The sequence below is a fragment of the Enoplosus armatus genome, chromosome 1 (genome assembly GCF_043641665.1).
Source record: "Enoplosus armatus isolate fEnoArm2 chromosome 1, fEnoArm2.hap1, whole genome shotgun sequence".
Classification (NCBI taxonomy): Eukaryota; Metazoa; Chordata; class Actinopteri; order Centrarchiformes; family Enoplosidae; genus Enoplosus; species Enoplosus armatus.
In genome coordinates, this window is record NC_092180.1 from 4,166,602 (window position 1) to 4,187,417 (window position 20,816).

Here is a 20,816-nt window from a genome sequence, read left to right on the forward strand (position 1 = left end):
TCAAGTAACGTGGACCTTGAGGTTCCAGGTGAAAATGACCTAAAAGGGTCAACTTTCTTTTTCGCCAACCTCATGTAGGTTTCAAACCACTGATGTTTCCATAAGCAGGACCAATTGTTTCTTTGAGTGCTTCTTATATTTGGTTTGTTTATTGTGACTGAAGCTGTTGTATGTTATTGCATGATTCCTGCTTATGCATTTTTTGAAATATGTCACTTTCTGCCTCATTTAAGTTTCTTTTTCTATATAAAGCCAGTATTGTGGCTTTGCAATGATGCAGCATATATGGGCCATTCTACCGAATTGGTTCAAATTCAGAGTTGGAATTTTTGTGAAAAAAGATCTTAGGGGCACATATATAGTATTTGAACAGTCAACTTTCACATTGTATTTTCTAACTTTTCCAAAATATTTTTCCTTTCCTAAATTTTGTCACAACCGAAACACAAACTTACATTAGAATAAAAATAATTATATTAACCTATTCATATATTTTTCTATTCCCTACTGTACAGAGTATTTTCAAAAATTAATATATATGGTTTCTGCATCAAAATTAATTTAAATAAATTTTTAGCAGAATTTAATATTTATTTTTTCTAAATGTACCAAAATTTAAACGCTATCTTTCCTTGTAAAATGTATAAAGTTGATCATATTGACTCCATAATTCATCATTGCTTAAAGCACACATACACTTAACCAATCATTATCATAACATCTGGGTTGATGATTCAATACATTTTATTTTTGTTAGAACACCTGTTTTTTCGGTAGTGACTGCACTGTTTCGGTAGTGACCATACTGTTGCTGTAGTTACAGTCGTACTTTTTTTGAGAGTGGCATCCTAATCACTTAACTCTTTTTGCTATATTTTAACTTTTTACATGTCTTACAACAACTGAAACTTATTTATTCATCATTAAATGAATAACAATGGTTTATCTTCCAGATGAAATTTTTATTGGAATGACAAACAATAATGTTCAATAATCAATGAAATCATTTTTTTGTGTGGCAAACCATTTAACAAAACCATGCTTTCAACACTGCAGGGCATCACTGCATGACATTTTTGTAAGTAAAAACAGTAAGGTGCAATCATTAAAATAAAGTTTTGCAACTTAAACAGTGTTCTCTCAAGGCAGAATATATGCTTTACAAGCATATAAAAAGAAAGAAAAGCTTATTTTCTCAGGTCTGGTGTCAACTTCAACTTCAACCTCAGACATTGTTTTCTGTATTTTTCCTTCTTCTTCTTCATTTCTTTGAACTTCATCTTTAACTTCTGTATTTTTCTGTAGTTGCGTGTTCTTGCACTTTTCACCCTCTTTTGTGCTGAAGAGCTACGCACTGGTGTCTGATCTCCTTCGCTAGAGGTGCTAGGTGGTGAGGAAGCTCGGCAAAACATCTCCATCTCTCTATGTTTTTTCAGGGACATCCTATGGTCTTGCTGTCTTTTCCTCCATGCTCTTCTGACATGTCTTTGCTCTCTGATTGATAAGTCGTTTATGGATTTCAGCTTTCCTTCTTCCTTCCGTGTCTTATTTCTTTCTCTTTCCTTTTTTAAATATTCTTGGTATTTCATTGGGTCATTCTTTACTCTTCTTTACTCTTATTGACTTTTTGCCATTTTGGTGTTATCTCTCCCTAAATATAAAATAAAATAAAAACTTCATCAGAATTATCTATTTATGAGATATGTATAGATGTATTGTATTATGTAAGACTTACTTTAATCAAAAATGAACATCATGTTGTCACTACCGAAACCATCATGTCGCAACGAAAACCTTTTCATATGTTTCGGTAGTGACTGTTTCGGTAGTGATGTTTTATGCTAGTTTTTAGCATAACTCAACAATGCTTGGCACAACATGGCTACCAAAAACAGTTTTGAACATGTATACAGAGATAAAAAACACAACATTAAGCATTAAAATCAAAAGTGCTTATTTCATTGCAGAAATTATGTGTTTGGTAGTGACAGTCCTTAAAACCACACACTGATTTTTAGACTTTGGAAGGCATGTACTTAAAAATGTTGTAAACTAACTACTCACCATGTGGCCATGGATGAACAGGAACGTAATGTCTCTTCTTGGTAAAATTTCTGGGGGTGTGGCTAAAACCAAGCCCTGCCTACATGCTGAAACTCTTTGTGTTTCGGTAGTGACATGAAAACTTGGGACAGGATTTTTTGCATAACAAATTTTAATTTTTTAAATATCTACAAAATCAATCTAAAATTCCAACTACCCTTTAATAGAAATCAAAAAGATCTATTAAAATAAAATATTTAGGAAAATTTCAAAAATCATTTAAATGTTATTTTCATGAATTGAAATTTAGGAGTCAGAGGTTGGGACAGCCACCTCCCAATAGAAAGTGACATATAAAAGATAATTTTTTATGTATTAAATTTAATGGTATCTCAATTTATGTCTTGTGATAAAATAGATCATAACATGATATTAGTATGTATGTAAGGTCTGAACACTTTATTGTTTTTTTAAATATGATTTTCACTGTGGGACAGCAATTTCAACCAATTCGGTATAATGGCCCATATAACAACGTGGAATTCTTGCACATTCTGTAATTTGTACAATGTTTGCACTATACAATACTTGTTTGAAAAGTAGCTTTTCTTTTGATGTACATTAAAGCTATGTCATGGCACCCAAAACCCCAAAAGTTTCTCTGCAGTTTATTGCTGATGTTGAAATTCAAGGAGGAAATGTCAAAGTGTTTCCTATTTGTGTTGAGTTCAATCTTTTTTGTTTCATGGTTCCTGTTTTATTTTGTTACTTACTCTCCTTTCGTTTCGGTCTACTTCACTTCCTGCCTTTGTGTGTTTTCCCGCCTGTGTGATTGTCTTCACCTGTCCTGATCAGTTTCACCTGCCCCTCGTTATCCCCACCTGGCTTCTGTGTTTAGTCTGTGTTTCCCTCTCTCCAGTGCCAGTTTGTCGTATGTTGTTGCTGTGTGTGTTACCTGTATTGGCTGCAGCAGCCTCCTGCTTCCCTGGCTCCACCTATCTCCAGTCCCGACACCGGCCTCCGGCTCAGCTTCCCTGTCGCTGGTCGCTGGTCTCCGGCCCTGCCCTCCATCCGCCTGTCCCCGGCCTCCTGAGGGACTCCGTATGTCTGATCATCCTCCAGAGCATCTACGCATGTCCTCCTGCCCGTCCTCCACCCATCTGTCCAGCCCAAAGACGGTCCGCCTGAGGCTTCCTGCTCATTCTGCCTAGCACTTTGCCATCACAGCTGTGACAGGAAATATGTAGATTTTAGGGTACTATTACAAGATCAAAAGGATGTAAGTTGTTTAGTTATATAACTGAATGTTAAAATATCCAAAGTTGTGCATATTTTTATATTATATTGTATGCCTATACTTTTGAAACACCCACTATATTTTGTATTCATTGGGGATGTATATAGTTGAGTTTATACTTTTCAGAGCCAAGTTTGCTTCAACATTTTAGAGCAAAAATATAAGAAATGATAATGAATGTATTAAACCAGGGGTGTCAAACTCATTTCACATCGCGGGCCGCATACGGCCTAGGAAGATGTCAAGTGGGCCGGACCATTAAAATTGTAGCATACTCAGCTATAAATAACAAAAATGTCATGTCTTTCCTTTGTTTTAGTGTAAAGAAGTACAAGAACATTAGGAAAAAGTTGATATTTAATGAACTATTCTTTTACAAAACATTTCATGAAACACCTCAGATTTCTTTAGAGAAACGTGCAATTTACTTCTATCATTCACATGTATGCATTGCAACTGATCCCATTGATTGTACAAAGGCACAAAACTTTAACAAGCAATTGGTATTGAAAAATATAGTAATGCACTTTAAGATTAAATGAGACTTATAAAGAAAGGACTTTTTAAACCATTTACACATGTGCATATAAAATCTAAATTGAATCCCTGCCTACACCTTACAAACTAAAGAGAGTGCTATTAAATGTGTAAGGAAGAAAGTATTCACCTGTCCTGTAAACTTCAACTTGTGTAAACTTCATACATGAAACATACATACACACACAATGCATGCTGAAAATGTATGGAGTTGCATGAACAGTAGCATTCCACCATACTCTTTGGTAGTGAAGCTGTTGACTAACATTAAATTGCACATTTTTTTTAATCACCACAGTAAGGATTCATTTTCACAGAGCTGTATTCTTTCAGTGCAAACAGTGTCCAAGGCAGCATTTTAAAGGCGTTAGTCTAGTCTAGACTGCTTTGTTTTTGTTCCTGAAACTTGGCATCTTTTGGCCTGCACAAGTGCATCAACATCAGGTGTCATGTCCTGACTAGCTGTCACTCTCAGAATGTCATTTAAGTGCTTGTGTGTGAGCCTTGAACGCATTTTTGTTTTATTGATGTTCATTACTGAGAAAATGTGTTCACAAAGGTAGGTTGTCCCAAACAAGCACAAAAGTTTTGCAGCCAGGGCTGTTAATTTGGGGTACCCTGGCAATAGATACTGATAAAATGTGTCCAGACCTACGGAGGCAAATTTGCCCTTCAAATCTGCGTCACATTGCAAATCAATTATTTCTAGCTGGATGTCGACAGGCACATCAGAAGCTTTAACTGTGAAAGGTGAGCGAAAAACTGAAAATTCTGTCTCAAGTTCACCAAATACCTGAAAACGTCTCTCAAACTCCCACAGCAATCCTGCAATCTTGTCTTTGTACCGTTTCACGTCCGCATCAGGTCTGGTCACACGCACGTCTCTCAGACAGGGGAAATGAGCAGGGTCGCCACTTGCCAGTTGCGTCTCCCACAAAGTCAGCTTCAACTTGAATGCATGTATGTTGTCATAAAACTGTGTGACAACTTTTTTGCGGCCTTGCAACATTTTGTTCAGATTGTTCAAGTGTTCAGTAATATCAACCAAAAATGCAAGGTCCTGCAGCCATTCCTGAGATTGTAATTCCAACACCGGTTTTCCTTTTTTCTCCATCAACTGTCCGATTTCCTCTCGTAGATCAAAGAAACGCCTCAGCACAGCACCTCGGCTTAACCATCTCACTTCAGTGTGGTATGGCAGGCTATGGGTAATGTTACTGTCACTGAGAAGGCTGTCAAACTGACGATGATTCAGACCTCTGGCTCGGATGAAATTTACAGTTCCAACAACCACCTGCATTATGTGGTCCATTTTTAAGGACTTACAACACAATGCCTCCTGCTGCAAAATACAGTGAAATGTCCAGAAACCATCTCCTCCATTAAGGGCTTGTACTTTCTCTCTGAATTTTGTCACGACACCTGCTTTCTTTCCGATCATTGATGGCGCACCGTCTGTAGCCAGGCTGACAGCGCGGGACCAGTCCACTCCGACTCTGTCCAGTGCACCGACGACAGAGCTGAAAATGTCCTCGGCTGTTGTGGTGTCAGTCATAGGCACCAACTCAAGAAACTCTTCGCTGACAGTCAATGTCTCATTAACTCCACGAATAAATATGGCCAGTTGAGCCACGTCTGTGATGTCAGTGCTCTCATCAATTGCAATGGAAAATGCAACGAATGACTTGACTCTCTGTTTCAATTGGTTGTCTAAATCTGCCGATAGTTCCGAAATCCTCTCTGCTATGGTATTCCTCGTCAGGCTAATATTGGCAAAAGCTTGTCGCTTCTCGGGACATACGAGTTCAGCCGCCTTCATCATGCATGTTTTAACAAACTCACCGTCGGAATACGGCTTTGATGCTAATGCTATTTCGCTAGCAATTAGGTAGCTGGCTTTTACTGCTGCTTCACTGACTTCTCGGCTCTGGGTGAAAGTGGATTGCTGTTTTCTCAGACCCACCAGCAATTCATTAATCTTCTCTCTTCTCAGTTGTCCTTGCAAGCTGTTGTATTTTTCGCCGTGAAGAGTCTCATAGTGGCGCCGAATATTATATTCCTTAAGTACCGACACTTGTTGCAAACACACCAAGCACAAAGGTTTCCCGTGTATCTCCGTAAATAAATAAGACCTGGTCCATTTTTCTTGGAAAATTCTACACTCTGTATCCACTTTTCTTCTTTTTGATAATGACATTTTGGCTAATGAGGGTGTAGCGGGCAGGTAGAGAACAGGGTAGAAACAACGTTGTACCAAACAGCAGATGGCGCATTGATACCATCTGCTGTTTGGTCTGTCTCAGCGATGCGGCGTGTCTTCTACTCTGACCAAAACAGTGCGCCCCTAGCGGATAATTCTTGAAAAGCATTTCATTTAAAAAATCAAATCCAAGTCTTTTATGGATTTTTTCACTTTCAAATTCATCCTGCGGGCCTGATAGAACCTCCTTGCGTATGTTTGACACCCCTGTATTAAACTATATACACAGATTTTGAAAGTGACCATGAAGCGATTGAAACTGGTTACAATGGACACACCAAAATAATAAATGTATACAGTGTTTGTTTCCTACTTCATATTGTTGATTTATTGAAAGGAAGAGAAGGTAGGAGCTGTTTCATCAAGTTTACATTATTTAAGTTCATAACAGTTTCCTTACTAAGATGAAACAACAAAAACTGTCGGTATGTGTAGGTAGTTTTTGAAATAGAAAATTTATTACAACTAAAAAAGTTATTTTACAACACCTGACAACATTTAGGTTCAGCAATCAAAGCCAGACAAAGACTCAGGTTCATCAAGTATAATGCATCTTTGTCTTTAAATGTTTCAAGTATTAATTGGAATATTAGAGATGACAATAAATAAAATATAATCATTTAAAAATGTTTTTCTCTACATATTTTTATTGTATATTTCTGTTTTAAAACAATGTATATTGAACATTGTTTTGGTTGCTGTAATTGTTCATCCTGTCAAAGAGATTCCCTTTTTAATGCCGTTTCAATGGAAGACATGTGAGACTTATGTGAGTTTCTTCCAGGTCTTCACCAAAGCGAATGGCTTCAGCAGTTGCAGTTGGTCAAATTAGGTGGGCATCATCCAAGTCTCTTTAGTATATAGCACACTGTGAAAATGGTCATTAGAGGAGCTGAAACTTGAGGTACTCCAGCATCAGTGGTAGAAGAAATATTCAGATCCTTTACTTAAGTAAATGTATCAAGACGACGCTGTGAAAATACTCCATTACAAGTGAAAGTCCTGCATTGACAATGTTACTGAAAGTATTAAAGTAAAAGTACTCAATGCAGAAAAATGTCCCCTGTGACTATCATACTAGTATAGACTATATCATTAGACTATTATTACTCAGGCATTAATGTAAAAGCAGGATTTTACTGTTGTAGTTGGTTGAGGTGGATCTAACTTTTACATTTTTTAACTATTTTGTATAAGACTACAAGTAATGATTATCTTCATTATGGGTTCATCTGCTGATGAACCATGACATGTTTTTGCATGAAAAATGACTTAAATGATTATTAAAAGTGCCGGTTATTTGTTGACATTAGCGGAAGAGAGGCTCGGCACTCAGGAGCGGGCATAACGTCACCACCTTTCAATTTTCCTTTACATAGAAATCAGACCACAGGCTCACACATTGGCAATAAAAAGAGATTAATACATGTAAACTGCTGCATATTGTTACATATTGTACCTTTAAGTAAGTTTTACTTGTGATGGAGTATTTTTACAATGTGGTATTGCTACTTTGATTTAAGTAAAAGTACATCTTCCACCACTGGTGATATATGTTTAACCTTTTACTAATCTACTTCTCCTGCACCCCTGATGAAAACTGTGCAGGGCTGGATATCATATTATCAAAGGGTCTGAGTAAAGATCAGTATTCAGTATCAGTGTTGATTTATAAGAAAAGAAAACAAACATCGACAGTAGATTTAGAATCCTGGTGTTCTATTCTCTGACATCATAATCGACTCATTTGCATATATGCAGGTGCACAGAATTCCGGCTTCATTCGAGCATCAACCTTTGAAGAGTTAGGTAAGACCTCTTTACACCTCTGATAAAACTACGGTTTTACTTGGCTTTTTTTGTTTCGTAGTACTGTATTGGGGAAGGAGTACGTGTATATTCCTCATGTTGTTCTGTCAAGTAAATTACTTTTTTCATTAGTTACTTTCCAAATGACATTACAGTAAGATGTGCATCTTTTGCTGTGATCAGGAGGTGCGAATGCGCTTTTTGTCTCGCACAACATCATTTTAAGTTGTAAACTTTGCTTTACTTGTTGCCTAAATTGCATGTGTGCAAAATGGACTGCATTTGTAGTGTGTCATTGCACTAGAGGGAATTTCACATTGACTGAAAGGTTTGCAGTCCTTGCACTTGTGGTCTTTTGCAGTTCCTTTCACAGATACCATGAAAATGAAAGATTATTTAATGGGTATTTTACTAAATATGACTCCTCCATTCTGCCAGTTTCCTGATCACAAGAAAAGGTTTTCTTGTAATGTGACAGAAAAAGCTTCTCTTGAACTAATAGTGGAAAACAGTGTTTCCTGTTTTCTTGTAGCACTGGGGTTCATGTTCACTTTTGTTTTCTTCTCATTATTATCACCAAATGTAGTTATATTATTATTATTTGTATTATTGCTGTAACCACATTTGGTAGTAGTGGAAGTTCACTGTCATTTGTTGTATTAAGTGCACCAGTTCCAACAATACTATGTTAATGAATATAATGATTTAGATATGTAATATGTCAGTTACATCTTGAATACTGATACTATTAAATTTAGGTCAGTGAGAATGTTAGTCAGTTGATTATGAAAGAATTTGATCAGTGTGCTTCTTGAAAAAAAATCAGAATATCAGTCTAATGATTGCTGTTTGTGTTTTTGTGTCTGCAGTTCAAAATGATTGCGAGAGCGTTCAAGCAGCAAGTGGTACCACTAGCAAGACCTCGGACTCCAGGAGATACCAAACAAGGGGGTGAGAGCCCTTTCTCTCCTGGAGTCCTCAACCCTCCCATGATCTGGAAGGGGCCCGAGCGAAGGGGTGTAGGTCCTTCGTCTCGTGGCTTTGCCAACCCTTTCCAGATCTGGGAGAAGCGCGGACGGAGGGGTGTAGGTCCTTCGTCCTCTGAAGAAAATCCAGGACAGAGGGGTGAGAGCCCTCTGTCCTCTGAAGACAGTGGAGGACGAAGGGGTGAGAGCCCTTTCTCTCCTGGAGTCATCAACCCTCCCATGATCTGGAAGGGGCCCGAGCGAAGGGGTGTAGGTCCTTCGTCTCGTGGCTTTGCCAACCTTTTCCAGATCTGGGAAAAGCGCGGACGGAGGGGTGTAGGTCCTTCGTCCTCTGAAGACAATCGTGGACGGAGGCGTAAGAGTCCTTCGTCCCTTAATTACAGGCCTTCCATTTCCTGGGAGGAGCATGGACGGAGGGGTGAGAGCCCTTCGTCCTCTTCGGACAATCGAGGACAGAGGAGTGAGAGCCCTCTGTCCTCTGAAGACAGTGGAGGACGAAGGGGTGAGAGGCCTTCGTCCTCTGAAGAAAATCCAGGACGGAGGGGTGAGAGCCCTCTGTCCTCTTCGGACAATCGAGGACAGAGGAGTGAGAGCCCTCTGTCCTCTGAAGACAGTGGAGGACGAAGGGGTGAGAGGCCTTCGTCCTCTGAAGAAAATCCAGGACGGAGGGGTGAGAGCCCTCTGTCCTCTTCGGACAATCGAGGACGGAGGGGTGAGAGCCCTCTGTCCTCTGAAGACAGTGGAGGACGAAGGGGTGAGAGGCCTTCGTCCTCTGAAGAAAATCCAGGACAGAGGGGTGAGAGCCCTCTGTCCTCTTCGGACAATCGAGGACGGAGGGGTGAGAGCCCTCTGTCCTCTGAAGACAATCCAGGACGGAGGGGTGAGAGCCCTCTGTCCCACATGGATATCAAAGAGTGGATGAGGAGGTCCTGGCTCCGTGTCCTGGACTGGGAACGGAGCCGGGAGGAAAGAGAGAAGAGACAGAGGGATGAAGAGAAGAGAAGAAAGGAGCTGGAGGAGCTTAAACGCGAGAAGGAGAAGATGAGATGGTTTTGGTACGAGATACATGAGTGGGACAAGAAAAGGCAGGAGACAGAAGAGACACTGAGGGGTGAAGAAGATGGAACACAGCGTGAGAAGGAAGAGTGCATGAAAAAGTTAGGAATAGAAATGCAGGAGTTGGGACAGAGAATGCAGGAGAGCAAAAAGAGACTGAAAGATGAAGAAAAACAAAGACAGGAGCAGGAGGAGCTGAGACGTAGGAAGGAAAAGGAAGAGAGGATGAAAAGGGCCTGGTTGAACATACTAGAGGAGGCCCGGAGAAGAGCGGAAAGACAAAGACTGGAGAGTGAACCACAAAGACTGGAGAGTGAACGACAAAGACCAGACAGAGAAAGACAAGAGCCGAAGGGAAAAGAAAATCAGGAGACGGAGGAGACAACCAGCCAGCAGAAGGAAAACAAGTGGGAAAAGAAAAAAACAAAACTATGGGAGAAGGAGAAGAGGAGAAGAGAGAAGTGGGAGAGGAAAGAGAGAGACAGACAAGAGAAGGAGGAGAGACAAAGAGAGAAAAGGGCAAGGAAGGAGAGACAAAGACAAGAGAAGAAGGAGAGAGAAATAGAGAAAATGCAGGAGAAAGTGCTGCAGAAGAAGGAGAAGCAGGAGAAGAAAAGAGAGAAGAAGGAAAGGAAGGAGAAGAAAAAACAGGAGAAGCGGGAGGAGAGTGAAAGGCAGGAGATGGCCAAGAAGGAGAGGAAAAGACAGGAGAAGGAAGAAAAAGAAAAAGACAAGAAAGAGAAGAAAGAGAGAGAAAAACAAGCCAAAGAAGACAAAAAACAACAGAAGGAGGAGAGAAGAAGGGCTCCAGATGTTGGCTTCCTGAAAAAAGTCAAATTCAGACTGAACGCGCCAAGGGCAAAAACCACCAAGCCCAGCTGGAGCTACGTGGAGGACTTTAGCTCACTTAATGGTAAGAAAATCAATTCTCCTTCTTTCACATTAAGTTTCATAGAAGCATGCATTGCCTCCCATAGATCCACGGTCAATTGTAATTGTTGAAATGATGCCTGATAGGTTTGAATGTTTGGTATTTTGTTTTAATTAAGCAAATTAATTCATATTAGCTACATGACCAGCATGACGTCAACATTGTGGGAAATACTATTTGGTTTCTTGCCAAGAGTTTTAAGATCAATACCACTCTCATGTCTGTACTTTAAAGGATGGCTTCACATCTTTCAGTGGTGAAAAACTGAATCCAAATACATTTACCCAAGCACTGTACTTGAGTGCAATTCTCAGGTACTTGTACTTTACTTGAGTATTTACATTTTGTGCTACTATATACTTCTACTCCACTTTAATTTGGAGGCAAATATTGTGCTTTTTACGCCACAACATTTCTTTGGCAGCTTTAGTTACTAGTCATGTTGCAGATTCAGATTATTAACACAAAATATTAAACAACAATACAAGAGCACAGCTAGAATAGACTGAGGACAAGGTGTATTTGGACAAGTGTGTTATGTGTCGATTGTTTGATGACAAAATGAAGCCAAACCAAACCAAAAAGCAGTAGGAACAGTGGGAATAATATCCAAATACTAAAAGTAGGGCTCAGTTATTATATAGGCCTTTCTTAAGCATGGTTTGCATTTTTCATATGATCTGGAAAATAAATGGATAATCCTCCTGTTTTTTATTTTCGTATTGAAGAAAAATAACAAATCCCTGACAAGATGCCCGTGACCAAACGTGTCATTCATAATTTACAGAGCTAATTAATAATGTGTGGATTCTTTTTAAAGATAACAATAAGTATGACTTTTCTCATTGTGTCTAAAAAGATTTAATTCTCACAAAGTTGCTCATGTTATCCTAAGCTGCAGACATGGAATAATAGTGTAGAAGCTGCAGTATCTGCAGGAAACCGCTCATCAATGACAGGAAGTTAATATGCATCTATAAGCACCATTGAGACTCCTATTTGTTAGAAGCCTTGTTTTAATCCCAGAGTGGGCACATGTTCCTTCTGTCTCTGATATAATCATCATGGAAATCAGTCATCTAGAAACATAGATGACTGATTTCTATTGTTGACTCTTCCCTGTTGGGAGGGGTGCAGGTGTGAAACTGGACTCCAAACTTAACCTGTCATATGCTGTTCATTTCAGGCGACACTGCACCAGACCGTTAGACGAGAGGCAAGGAGAGAGGACGAGAGTAGAGGCAGGCGTCAACATGGCAGGAGGTCAGATAACAGCGCAGAAAGACAGCTGTGTCCAGGTGACGTGAAAATAATGTTCACTTTGAACGTTGGTACACTTGTACAGTCTGTTAGAGATAACATATTTGGGGCCACCTCCAGTACTTGTCCTCAACAGTGTCCTCCTTGGTGCACTGCTCTTTTGGGGTGCTGCACCAGTGCATCCTTAGTTGGGGGGGGATTTGCTCCATTCTTCATCCTTTCTTCGCGCACAACTCAAGACGAACTCGATCGATGTTGAGTTGGCTGCTGGTGCGATGTCCAGCTCTGACGCATGCACACTGGCTCAGACCACAACATCTGTGTCCACAGTGCACAGGGTGATCCCTTAAATCCTCTTCTTGCAGCATCCGCCACATGGAGCAGCATCCTTATCTGCCTCTTTAAGCACGCAAGGGGCAGATAAGGATGTCTAACCATGAGCTCTATGAACCTGTCCAATCTGGATTCAAAGCACAGGACAGCACAGAGACCGCCCTCATCAAAATCACCTCCTCATCGCTGCTGACTCCGGCCACATCATCATCCTCATCCTCCTGGACCTCTCTGCAGCCTCTGACACAGTTTCCCACACCATCCTCCTCAACTGCTTATCTGAATACCTAGACCTCGCCGGCACGGCTCTCTCCTGGTTCCAGTCAAGCTTGGACCCCTCCTTTTTACCATCAGATCACACCACCACAGCGTCAGCTTCCACTGCTGCGACAACCAACTCGACTTCAGCACTAAACCATTGTCGCGGCAATCCGAAAACCTGATGCTGTCTGGAGTCGGTGAGATGATGGCAGGGAAATACCCAAACACAATATCAATTTCTTTATTGCTTGCAAGCAAGAGTGACCCCATATGTACATGGGAGAGACTGCAGAACAAACGTTACATTACACGTACACATATTTATTTTAAGTACTAGACTTTTGTGGTACGGTATATATATATGTGTAATGTAACGTTTGTTCTGCAGTCTCTCCCATATACGTATGGGGTCACTCTTGCTTGCAAGCAATAAAGAATTCTTGGGAACTAGAGATAAAGACAGATATTGTGTTTGGGTATTTCCCTGCCATCATCTCACCGACTCCAGACAGCATCAGGTTTTCGGATTGCCGCGACAATGGTTTAGTGCTGAAGTCGAATTGGTTGTCGCAGCAGTGGAAGCTGACGCTGTGGTGGTGTGATCTGATGGTAAAAAGGAGGGATCTAAGCGTGACTGGAACCAGGAGAGAGCTGTACCGGCGAGGTCTAGGTATTCAGATAAGCAGTTGAGGAGGATGGTGTGGGAAACTGTGTCAGAGGCTGCAGAGAGGTCCAGGAGGATGAGGATGATGATGTGGCCGGAGTCAGCAGCGATGAGGAGGTGATTTTGATGAGGGCGGTCTCTGTGCTGTGCTGTGCTTTGAATCCAGATTGGACAGGTTCATAGAGCTCATGGTTGGACATCCTTATCTGCCCCTTGCGTGCTTAAAGAGGCAGATAAGGATGCTGCTCCATGTGGCAGATGCTGCAAGAAGAGGATTTAAGGGATCACCCTGTGCACTGTGGACACAGATGTTGTGGTCTGAGCCAGTGTGCATGTGTCAGAGCTGGACATCGCACCAGCAGCCAACTCAACATCTATCGAGTTCGTCGAGTTGTGCGCGAAGAAAGGATGAAGAATGGAGCGAATCCCCCCCAACTAAGGATGCACTGGTGCAGCACCTCAAAAGAGCAGTGCACCAAGGAGGACACTGTTGGGGACACGTACACTGCAACATCATGGCTGGCTGCCAGGGGGCAGGAGACCGTGAATAAAAGGTTCAACAACAACAATCAACTTCTGAAAATGTTCAGGGCCCCAAACTGTACAAGTGTACCACGTTTCATGCTTTTCTAAAAAAGTGAACATGTCACCTGGACGATACTATGAGGAGGCAGCAAAGGTCAGGGTCAGGGTCAGGGAGTGGTTCAGTTAAAAGGGGATCGAAATAATTTTAAAATCAAAATAAATCATAGGCTCCAGCCCTGGTGGTACCCTTCAATAAAAGTTCCAGCTCTGCAGCCATACTCACTGACAGAAAGTTCAGGGAGGAAATCCAAGTAATAGAACCAGATTCCTCAAAGTATTTAGGTGAGCAGGCTAACAGCATTGAGGGGCCACCAGAAGGCAGGAGCTGGAACAGATGGCGGCAGATCATCATCTAGAGGTCCAACTATGACCTTTTTTAATCCAGCAAAACTTAATTAGGACGGCTGTAATTCTGTCACCTGCTATAATTCTTATTGAATACATTTTTACGAGTCAGCCACTTAGAAATCCTCCCAAGCAACCACCTGATAACATGCAAGGTGTTGCTGACTTTATTGTCTGAAAGGGGGAGAAAGAAAAGTGTACAATATGAGAGTAAAATGCATTATCCAACAACAACAACCTGTTAACAGGCCAGGTGCTGTTGGCTTCAGTTCAGAAAACTGTGTGAATGTCCAGACAGGAAGCATGAGATGCATGTTAGATGACAGCAGTAGCAGCAGTAGAAGTTGTAGTATCTACTGTTTAATCTTGTGCAGTGTTGCTTTACATCAGAACTGTAAAAATACATGTAAAGTAAATATGAGTGACACATCACTGCAGAATAGAGCAAGTCCCAGTCCTGCATGTTGGCATTTCAGTTCATTCATCCTCTTTACCAGTCACAGGCCTGAATCACAAATACAGTTCATCAGTGTTCAGGTGGCAAAAGTGGCCGGCCACTTATCAGAGACACTGAACGTGACGCCACGCTTAACATGACATCACGTGTCATAGCATGACAGCAAATGTTTAGAAACCTGAAGAAGGTAAATGAGGCAGTTGGGAAGAATCCTGAGTCCCAAAAGTATTGATTCTGCACCAAACAGGTCAGGCACAACAGGGTCATATCACACGTAAGAAAGGGTCACGTATGGAAGACTGCTTAACCTATGACGGGTAAGACCCCCCTGTGTAACCTGGGGACAACCTAAGACAGGTACAGCCACGAGTACTTGACCTCGACGCCACTGTGAGCAGGCACAGTGTGCGAGAACACTGTGACTTGTGTTTCTGTACAATGTGCAGGAACACAGGACATGGCTGAAAGAAATTTAAGAATAACATGTTAAAAAAAAACAACCAAAAAACAGGCAAGTATGGAAGACTGGTTCACCTATGACGGGTAAGATCCCCCTGCAGAACCTGGGACAACCTAAGACAGGCACAGCCACGAGTACTTGACCTATTTGCCACTGTGGGCAGGCACAGTGTGCAGCACTACGTCTCATGTTCTTGCATAAGAACACGAGACTTGATTTGGAAATAGTGTAAATAAAATGATGGTGGTTTGAGGAGGACTCAGAGTGTGCTCTGCTCTTGAGTGGCGCATGTCTGTTGATACTTGGGACCGGGAGGAACACCCGATCACTGGTCTCTAATACTCTTCAGGGTCTGATGCCCCCCCTAAAAGTAGGATCTTGATAAACACTGATAATGAGTGGACCTGAGAGAACACCATGGCACCTACATGAGGATTATAGTTACTACTTAGACTTACATATAACTGCCTACCAAAGCCTGAAACGCCTACAAGACGTTTTAAGAATGAAAAATGGCCGTAATGGCCTCAAGGGTAAGAAATGTCAACATGCAGATTCAGCCTAATGGGGTTAGCTTGCTATCACGTGACATGTCATATAGTCACGTCTTTCCATCAATATGTATCGACTACTAATACTTCTACTGCTGCTGCAAATATAGATGCTGCTCTGGTAAATACTCAGTGCTTCTATACAGAGAAAGAGAAAGGTGACAGGACAGCTATTGATATAAATAAATGATGATGAATGTCTGTCAGTAGTGCTCCTCCTCTGCCAAGAACAGCCCTGCCTCTTGCTCCTCAGTCCTCTAACTGACTGTGGCCTCCTCCAGCTCCTCCGCTCTACTTCCTGAAGAGACTTTCCCTCCTGCCCTCCAGGAGGCGCTATAAATAAAGAACAACTAAAATGATATTGTTGTCTCATTGCATTGATTTATATTTGTGTGTGTAGATTATATCTTTTATCATGGAAGGAGCTGCTAATATTGCTTGTTGAACTCCAAAACTCCAATTAGTCCAATTGCATATGAATAACTCCAGACGGGTGTAGTCTGTATATGACCGTGATGTCCTGAATATGATCTTAATTATGAAAAATGTATCAATCTTTGAATAAAATAATATAGTTGAGTTAGCATAAAGCATCATATCTATTATCAAAAATGTAATTTTCAGTGTAAATAGACAGTTAAGAACAGTGGAATGGAGATAGACGACGTACCATCAAAAAGTACTTACACAAACTGACCAGCAGGTGTCGCACTGTGTCTGAACTCTTCATTAACAGGTCGAGCTATAGTGTTGAACCTAAGGAATGAAACAGTTTGCCTGCTGGTCTTTGACTCGCTTTAAAACCAAACTACAGACTTTTCACTGAAGCATTTCACATCTTAAAGGTTCTATATGGACTTTTCAGAAAGTCGGTGATTTTACTGACACCGGTGGCCGTTAAGGCGGAGGCAGAAATTGTATTTTGGGTGGGCCATCTTTTCCCAGAAAACTGTATGAAACGTCGGAAGAAGAAAAAAGAACAAACATAGAGTAAATGAAAAACAAGCAACCCGTTTACTTTGCAAAGTTCTGCATCACAAAGGCAGCAACAGCAAAACACTGCCTATCCAACAGAGCATCAGTCTGTAAAGGCTGAACACAACAGGTCACACAAAAAGTGTCTTTTAGGTGTCTTCATAACCAGCCGGCTGCGCATTGGCTCTCCAGCCACTGTTAATTATATTTTATAGCACAAAGCGGCAACTAAACATGAATCCAGACAGCAGGAGAAGGTGTTCACTTACACAGACATCGCACATTAACATTAACATTTAAAGTCGAGATGAAATTCCATTTTAACCCTTTTTAGAGCACATCCCCAGTCATATTGTGCACCTATCTCTATCTGACAATGTATGCTAAAAAAAATACAAAAAATCAATTTCTGTTAATTATATTTTATAGCACAAAGCGGCAACTAAACATGAATCCAGACAGCAGGAGAAAGTGTTCACTTACACAGACATCGCACATGTAACATATCCCTCGTGCATTCATTGCAGCCTACAGCCACTGTTGCTTCAGTCAGCTCACGAAAAACAAATCAGCACACACACAGTCCAGGTCCACACAGGGACATTGTTTGGAGTAAAGCAGCCGTCCTCCTGATAAATCCTGAGCTCCATCTGTTCCATCATCTCCATCTCCAGCTGTCTTAAGAAAACATATATATAGCTAAAAGTTTCCTCTGGAGAGTTTCCTCTGTCCTGTCAGTACTGTTTTTAGTAGATTGGAGACAAGTCTTACCGGCATCTGTCAACTTCCCCACTCCACCATCTTTACACTCTCCTCAGCGTTCAGGCAGCCGGTCACTGCAGAAAAACCAGTCTGGAGGAGGAGGAGAGGGAGAACATACAGTAGCACAACACAAGTTCCACATAGAGATCCAACTCACTGGATTTTCTCTGGGGAAAAAAAGATAATAGCTTCTGTTACAATTAACACTCAATAAAATGGGGCATGGATCAATAGTTAATGTAATAAAATGACAGCACATCACATGGTGTATTTAGTGTTACCTTGTGAAATTGAGCCCTGGTTCTCAACTCAGTGTTTTCTCTGATATTCTTTGGATGGTGAAAACATGACACTGGTCTTTGCCATTGTCACTCTCACTGTTGTTGCTGATTTTTTCTTCATTCTGAGGACTCTATCAACAAAAGATGACAAGGACCCGGATCGCCCCGATGAAGACGACTTATATAGTGATGTTCCGGACTTGGTCTGTCCACGATCGGCTGTGTAAACCTGCTCCAGATGACTGGACTCCCCAAATTTGTATGTCTCTTCCAGCATAGTCCACCACAAAGATTTACATTTAAAGTCGAGATGAAATTCCATTTTAACCCTTTTTAGAGCACATCCCCAGTCATATTGTGCACCTATCTCTATCTGACAATATATGGCAAAAAAATTACAAAAAATCAATTTCTTTATATTCTTAAATCAAAATCCAATTGTGTTTTTTTCCCTGTAAAACAAAATATGACGTGTGCTTACATAAGCTTGAACCAACCAATAATATCATGACGTCCACCCGTCAATCAATCAACTTTTAGCGACACAGAGCTAACATTCATTAGCTAGCTAGCAACAGACGTGTCCACGTTTTAATAGGCTGGAAACGCAACGTTGACATATCATCAATAGTTGGTGCATTAGCTAATGTGTTCGCAAACCGTTACCTATTTACGTATATATATATATGTATATATATATATATACACACACACACACACACTGCTGGATATGTAATCATAATCTGTTACACACACATGGTTGCAGATATTTAGTCAAAGATGTATTAGAACATGGCTAACACAGTTCCACAGGTCATGGAAATATTAAACATGATGTACAGTTAAGAAGACAATCAATCATTTTAAATGGTGATATCACGCCGATGCTGTCATTAAACTGTATTTATGTTGAATTTGTCAGACGATGTGGCGGTCATAAAAATTTGATCAGCAGCTTGCAGAGAGTTGGTTAACAGGTAGCTTAGCATTTATGAGCCGTGACCAAATCTATTTCTATCTGCGGTGCAGCAGCTTGGATGACATTTTAGCCATGATTAAATCACTAGGATATTTCTTCCTTGTTTGGTTGTCTGATAGCTGAGAAAGAAAAAAAATGTATGGAAGTTTAACGGGCTGACGCTCATTCGAGTCTCTGTTGCTTTCTCCAGATTTGACTTTTTTTTGGAGGATAGAGGGTCTTTTATTTATTTTTTTTTAATTTCAGCTTTCACTTATGAGATTTAATGTAAAATAAATTTTTAAAAAAAACATAGCCGAAAATCTTAGCTTGAAATGCGTCATCTTCTCTTACAGAGTATCTTTGATAGGGTCTGTTGAGCCGCATTTTGTAATAACGGTGCATTTTGTAATAAACGTCCAAAATGTAATAACTTTTTCATTTCATTTTGTGATAAAGCCGCATTTTGTAATAAACTGCAGAATTTCGTAATAAACTGTCCCAACGCATTTTGTAATAAATTTTGCCGCGTTACGTAATAAGTTAATACATTTTGAGAAGATTATTACAAAATGCACTTTTTTATTTTCTTGAAAATGTAGTAACATGGTGCATTATGTAATCACAATTCTAAAGCATAGTTTATTTGTTTGTTAATTGTATTTTATTTTACTTTCAAGTATTTGTAAAAAGCTAGGCCTATTATTAGTATCACTGTATTAGCCTAGTAGCAGTACTTAGCAATTACTATCAGTACACTATTCAAAGGTTGCATTAACAGAGAATATACTGTAAATTCCAGATTTTTTTTTGTTTTGTTTTGTTTGATGGAAATTTTCCTATTTTGTTTATTGGATACCAAAACCACATCAAGAATAGTTTAAAACGTCCAACAAACCTTATTATGCTTCTTATAATACAGAACAAAACTCTGGCCATCAAAATTTAATCCATTCGTAAACATTAACACATGCACATACAAAATAGAAATGCTGATGAATAGGTAAAGAACAGCTTTATTTATGCATTAACAGAACCTTTCAACAACAATACATGCAACCAACACATTCAGGCTTTTAACGGCCAATTTAAAATAATAATGAACCAATGAATATAAGTTCTACCTTAAACAACGTAAGTGTCTTCTGTACATGTTTAGAGAGCTGCAGTGACCAGCAAATTTCTCCACTAAGATTCATTTTTAAAAAATATGAAATTGCCTCAATAGGCTAAACAAACAACAAAATTTCTATTTCCAAAATATATCTGTAATTTCAAATTGTCCATGTCTAATATGTTTAATTACCAGCCAAGCCATAAACCACTTGGAATGTTTTCCGAACAGCTCCTTGAGTTTTAATGCCACGCCACCAAAGCGCCCTGCTGCTTTGTACAACCTTTGTACACTAATTGTGTGCTTTCCAACGACGTCCAACCCAAGGCTTCGGCTTAATGTTTCCCTTAGATAGATTGATGGATGGAATCGATCTGCAATGTCTTTAAAATGTTGAGACGCTCTGTTGAACGTACCAAGCATTGACATGTCATCCTCAAGGGTCATTTGGATAATAGACTGAAACATTTCAGTCGGTAGGACAGGCTGAACAGGGGGTGCATTCGGAACAGGCTCCTCAGGCTCATCAGACTGGATAGGTGGGTCAGACTCGACTGGAGAGGCAGGGTGGAGAGGTGAAAGTGTGTTGTTGTCATATAACTGTCCTGCTTGAGCATCCAAAACATATTCTATAAATGGTGTGACTGGTCCCTCCAAACTCAGATAATGCTCTCCATGCCCCTCTGCCACATGACCAAGTACTAGCACTGGATTGTTGTAAGAATATATGTTTGACTCTGATACAATAGTTGAGGCATTGATTCCCAGAGAGGACATTACAAGAAACTGGACCTGGAAAATTTCAGATGCTCTTTGCAATGTAATGTGGTCACCATAGGTTCCAGTTTGGGCCATTCTTTCCAAGTATCCATCCCAGTCATTGCCCTCCAC